Consider the following 6,429-nt stretch of genomic DNA (forward strand, 5'->3'; position numbering starts at 1 on the left):
ACAGCAGAAACTTTACTTTTATTCTGTGTGATGCAAGTCGCTCGCCTTTTTAGACAAGTTCCTTTTGTACATTACTTTGTGAATAAACACAGACACACAAACACAGGCTTGTTTCAATTACTTTAAAGTCCCAGAGACGTCTCCTAATCATCCTATCATGACCTAATCCTAACTGTAAACCAGGCTTCATTATAACATTTTAGAATTTACATTATGGAGATTTTCCTCTTTATCCAGCAAACAAGGGCAGGCGTTCACAACTATTACACATAAACACACATGAATACACACACTTCTCCTCCCCGTTCCCTCATTTTGCAGACAACACTCAGCTGGCCTGGACTACAACCAGCAGCTCTGATTCCTAAAGTAAACACTGCTGAGATATTTCAATCTTATCACCAGCCACTCTCTTCCCTTTAAAACTCTCCCCCTTAACAATCCCACACACACACACACACACACACACACACACACACACACACACACACACACACACACACACACACACACACATGCCATTCAAAGACTGTTGATAACTCTCTTTACAGTGCGCCTTGAAGTGTTTTACAGTAAGGGGTTGACCCTCGTGTCATTGATGAGGCCCTGGGTTGTGGCATTGTATTACCAATAACAACACTCGTTTTTTCTTTCCAGATTGAAGTCTTAGATGTTAGGACACAGTAGATAAGCACAGCAGATAATGATAAGCGTCGAGCTGATCCATTGATTTGAACAACATTCACCCTTACTTAAAGGTCACCTGGGGGGTAAAATGGCATACGTAAGCTATAATGTATCTCCATTAAAATGCCCTTGTCTGCTGACTGTACTCAGCTCAGTGCAGTTAAAATCGCTTGCAGCCCTTTACATAAGTATACCACCCATTTTATGTTGCTATGTGAAGTACTTGATGAGCTCTCTTAGGGAACTTTTCTTGACGTGCATTCTTAAAGAAATAAAGAAATAGGACAAATAGGACATTCAGAGCTCTTCCTTGGATGTTGGCTGCCTTTAGTTCTGTTCTCTGATCCCACACTGATTCAATAATGTTGAGGTCTGGGGAGGCCAATCCATGACTGCTGGAGCTCCACTGTGTAATTTTGTATCCAGGTATGCTTTTGCTGAATTGGCAGAGTGATGGGATCACTGTTATTCTGAAAAATAAAGCCATCACCAAACAGATGCTTTCCAAAGGGACCGCCCCTCATTTCAATGGATCAAAATCTGACATTTTTGACCGGATCCCCATCACCATTGGCTGAAATGCAAGGACATGACGTCCACTGACTGTTGTTCTGCTCCAATTACTTTTTTGAGTGTGCAACTTTTTCTTTTGTCCTTCACTTGTGCAGTTTACTCAAATTTTGTAAGAACGCTTTGCACACCAGGCCAAAAAAATATGCTTAATTTTTAGCAAAAGTTCTTTGGGAGTCTCCTTGTTAGTACTAAAATGCAGTTTTATGCATGCCAAACTGTCTTAGCATCTTTGTGGATTCAGCTAAAGAAATGGAAACAAATTACATGTTTTTTGTGACAGGCTGCTTAAGTGCTATGTGTGTTATGTGTAGCTACAACACTGGTTCATCCCTTGAATTTTTCTGTACTTTTACATGTACTACCCAGATTTTGTTGCAGACTACTATCACCTCCCACGATAAAGGAGTCCAGCTCGAGAAGCACAGCAAAAAGCTCAGAGATTTGACTCGACCTTCAAACTGTCCAGAGTTTAACCCCAAAAGCAAAAAAAGCATGAAACACAAATGGCACATTTCCATAAAGTTATCTCCATCTCCATACTCTTTCAAACGTTTCCAGCTTAACATAGCATCTTGCTTTCTACTTCTATAATGTTCCCTGGATTACGAATTAGTGCCACCATCTGTTAATGTCAATAAGCTAACTCATAATTTTAGTATAATGGTTATGGTAAACTGGAAACCCAACTATAATTTATGTTTTCTTTTGCCGATTTTCAGAAAATGTGGTTAAAGTTTGAGTTGCATTTGAAATACAAACCCTGCTAATGATATTTGAAGACTGTGTCTAAATAATCTAGTGACATTTATAACTCAGGATAAAAACTTTCTGACATTCACAGATAAACAGTCGAATGTTCTAGCTTTTTTCAGCTATTAAATCAGCTGTTTACACAATGTAGTTTGAACTTGCTCTTTCAACACTTTTTGCATCACGCCAAGTTTCCAAGACTGTTGCGTCACCTGCTGACCAGCTGTGTTTTAATGGCATTTTTATTTATTTACTTTTTAAATAAAAACCAATCTAGGAGTTTCTTCACTCTTCCACTCTTTTTGAAAAATAAGTCCATCATATGCTGGCTTAAACTTCAGATTTAGCTAACATCCCAACCCACCTACATATGCCTATACCCTGTAACACACCGTGCTGTCTATAGAAGCTTTTTTCACACTCTCCCAAAACAAGGCTCCCACTCACCCGCATAATTAGCATACATCTCACTATCACCTCCCCATAGGTAACCCACCTTTTTACGTAGACTTATTTTGATTGGGTTGGAAATACAAACTGTTGCATCATCTCCTGTGAGATCTAGAAGACAAATATTTTGAAATCAAGACATTCGATATACGGTCCTGAGCACGTGCTAGTGAGAGATATAAGGCGAGACCTTTTATTGCTGCTGTGCGATGCTGTTTTTAACCTGTGTTCTCTGCTGCATAAACAACAGGGAAACAGCAAAAAAGCTGTTTTTCATGTCAGGATTTAACTGAGCAGTTTGTGTATGTTTATCTCTGTCACTGTAAAAGCACAGTTGCTGACACCTTGGACCACGAATCACCCACCATATCATGAATGGATACTTTCTCACAAGTCACAATTTCATCTTTCAACGGTTCAATGTGTAGTTTGGGAGGAATACCACTTTTTTGCACTTTGGATGATCAAATAAAGCTCCATCACGATCGCGTATGTGCTTTGAGCGCCTCCACCCTTTCCTTATAAACGTATGTATGTGATGTGGATATCATGTATAGGCTCTGTGGCTTCCTCGAGGAGCGGAGTTGGGCTGCATGTTTGGATTGAGGGGGTGCTGATGGAGAAAAGACTGAGGGAGGGAGTGAGTGTGAGGGGGAAAATAAGAAACAGCTGGTTGTGCTGAGTCGCTGTCAAAAGGGGACAGGGGAAAAAAAGGGGTGATGGTGTCACTGATTGAAGAGCTGCACAGCCTGAATGAATTCTTCTCCCATAGTTTGTCACTATCTGTTCCCTTACGCAACATTTTGCGTGTTATTTCTAATGGTGATCCTTTGTTCCAAGAAATCAGGCCTCCACTCAGTTATTAAATACCCTTCCTGGGCTGGTCTGCAGAGACTCGTTTTACTGCAACTCTGGATGAAGCTCAAGCTCTGAGGTCACTTAAACTTTTCCCTTCATGTTGAGAAACTCTAAGAATTTTACTACAATTCAAAATGTTAGAATGCACAGATTTAAGGAGTCATTTTCTTTGTTTTATTGTAATTTTGGACTTATGGTGTTTCCACATGAGGTATGAGTACCTCCCTTACTGGCTGGTATTCATTCATTTTGTCTTTATTCATGCTAACTCAACTCATTTTTCAACCTGATCTCATAGCAAAACATTAGTCATGAAAAAGCAATCTGTTTGTTCTAGCAAATCGACACAAATTGACCTGTTCTTTAATGATAGGGTGTTTCCACCAACTAGCCTATTTGATTATTACTTCCAGACCCTAAAGTCAGCCTCTTCCAAGTTTTCCAACAAATACAAATATGTTTGAAGCTGTAACATTATTTATCGAAAGAAAAATCACAAAAAAGGTAGCACAGATGTTAGCAATGTCATCTCACAGAACGACTAAGGTTCATTGGTTTGGTGTCATGGGTCCAGCAGTCCTGGTGGGGGCGTAGGCTGGGATAGCCTCCAGCCCCCTATGATGCTGATAAGCAGATGTATGTATGTATGGATGGATCCCTCTTTCTGTCTGCTTTCAGGTAGAGTTACAGGCTTCATGCCTCGCCCCACCCTGTCTTGATTGATAGGTTTTCCCCCAACCGGTTGGATCCCTGAACCATAACAGGCCTTAAACCTTCTGTATTTGACAAAGTCTTAAACTGTGTCTACACAGGAGCATAGCAGGAGTGATGTGGTGACCAGAAAGTGAGCTGCAGTGACAACATGAGGGGATAAAGTTAGCAAAAAGGGTAGGTAAATACATTAGAAGCTCATGCATATACAACCGCAGTCTGGACAAACTATCATCAGCGATGAAAAAAGGGTGAACAGTAAATAAGATGAGATAAAAAAATGGGAAATTATTGTGTCAAAGCAGCCAAAACATGAAAAATAACCAAGAGTCTGAATTCAAACAGCGATAATGGAAGAGGATTCTGTCAGCGAGTGATATGGACACATTCCAAGCTTTTAGTTTAACATTCAGGCCACAAAAACATTCCTTTGCTGTAACATGTCGGGGATTATACCACTTTTCATTCACAACAGTTCACATTTTTTATTAATACTCAGACAAACATCCCTGTCCACCAGAAAAGTCCTGAAACCATGCTTGGTAACACTGTGGTCCGGGAAGTGTAGCCACGTCTCCGTGAAACACATCAAACTACACTCATTGTATTCCCTCTGGGTCTTAATCAGTTCACCAAGCTCGTCCATCTTATTGTCCAAAAACCTCAAAATCAACATGATGATAGCTGGAACAGATGGTTTATAGTTTCTCTTCTTAGCTTTTCACTTAGCTCCAGCTCTGAAAGTCTGTTGTCTCCGTAGCTCTACCAAGACTGTAAGCCTAAATCCGGGCACAAGAAGTTATGGTGGTGAAGACTCTCTGTTGCCAAGAGTATAACACAAAGAAAAACCACTGGAAGACTTGCAAAACACAAAAGCAGCCATTTCACCTCGTGATGAAAACACGAGAAAATGAAAAGCAACTTTATCAGGTGATCACGTCATTAAAATAAGAACGAAAATAGATAAATCAGACAAACTACAACAATGGGAGCTGCTCTATCAGACTGCCACTCAGCAAGAGGCCAGGAAAATTTAAAAAATAAAGAAGCTGATTATTGCCAGTAATTCAAGCATGCTCACTTTCTGTTTGAGGTCCAGAGAAAGAGATTTAGATAATCTGTCTGAACTGGCTTGTTATCAACCTGAACGGCATTTTCCCTCTCCTGTTGTTGCAGCAACATTGCCTTATTTCCAGGCCTCAGCTGTCAGCACAACGGCCAAAACGATTACTGTGAGATCCAAATCAGAGACTGGCTTATTGCCTCTAAGTTTCTAGTAAAGTTCAAATCAAGTCAGTCTATCGGCCCTCTATCAGACCAATGGAAAGGAACGCACACTTCTGAGACTTTGCAACACCAAGTGTAATAGTCCCTTTCTGAGCCTTTTTAAAACTTGATTCATTTAAGAAGGCTAAAGGCTGTAAACACCAAATCCATATGGAAAAAGTTATTAATCAAGCAGCTGTGTAGCCGTGAATGTAATATCTGTGTTTTTGCACTCAATGAATCATCCTGTGATCCTGTGGGGATCGTGAAGCAAATATTGAGAACTGTGTTAGCGAACAGAGGAAGCGACTGAAGGACGGGGAAAATATATAGCTGTGTTGCAACGTTCTTGGATTCAGAGCAGGGACAGAGAATTGTGGGGTGACCTTTCACCCCTCACAAATCATAGAGGAGTGTGAGTTTGGTCCATTAGTGGCCTGTTTTTGGCTGTAACTCAGGGTTCAGGCTGTACAGTACACAGCCCTCCACCCCTCCTCCTCTCATCTCCCAATTCTTATTTTTACTCCTCATGATCACCCCGTGAAGCCCACCACCCCTCCTGAAACTGCCCCACACTCAACCCTATAATTTGGGTGAAAAATCCAGCGGCTGTTATTTTTATTGAATTCCCAATAATGTTGCTGAGATTACAGTTAAGTGCAGGCGACTGGAGCTCGCGGCTCTGCTGTGGGAGCCGTTCAGGGGCCAGTGGGATGCTGAGAGTGGTGCCAGGGCGGGAGGTGGGAGGGTCATTGGCTGGTTTTTACATGGAGCAAGGGAAAACGCAGGGCAACAATCATCACATTTATAGATGGCTCGCCGCGCTCTCTGGGGCCAAGGCAGACGCTGCCAGGTTTGAAGCCAGCCAGCGGGCTACTGGCCACTAATAAAAGGATTTCATCCACAGGGAGTTGTAAAGGCACTGCATAGTATGCAAAGATGTGTAAAGTGAGTGCATGCAGTGTATATTCTCAGTCTTATTTCAGCACGTTAAGAAAGGTTTTCTTTGATTATTTGGCTCCTTTGTGTTGGTACATTGTATCTCTTCAGTGCAGCGTGACACTGATGACTCACACACCTTCCTCATATCCTGTTATATGAATTTTCAATTAATCATGCTGACTAATTTGTAAT

Source organism: Simochromis diagramma, unplaced genomic scaffold (genome assembly GCF_900408965.1).
Source record: "Simochromis diagramma unplaced genomic scaffold, fSimDia1.1 OVJJ01000486.1, whole genome shotgun sequence".
In the NCBI taxonomy this organism is placed as follows: Eukaryota; Metazoa; Chordata; class Actinopteri; order Cichliformes; family Cichlidae; genus Simochromis; species Simochromis diagramma.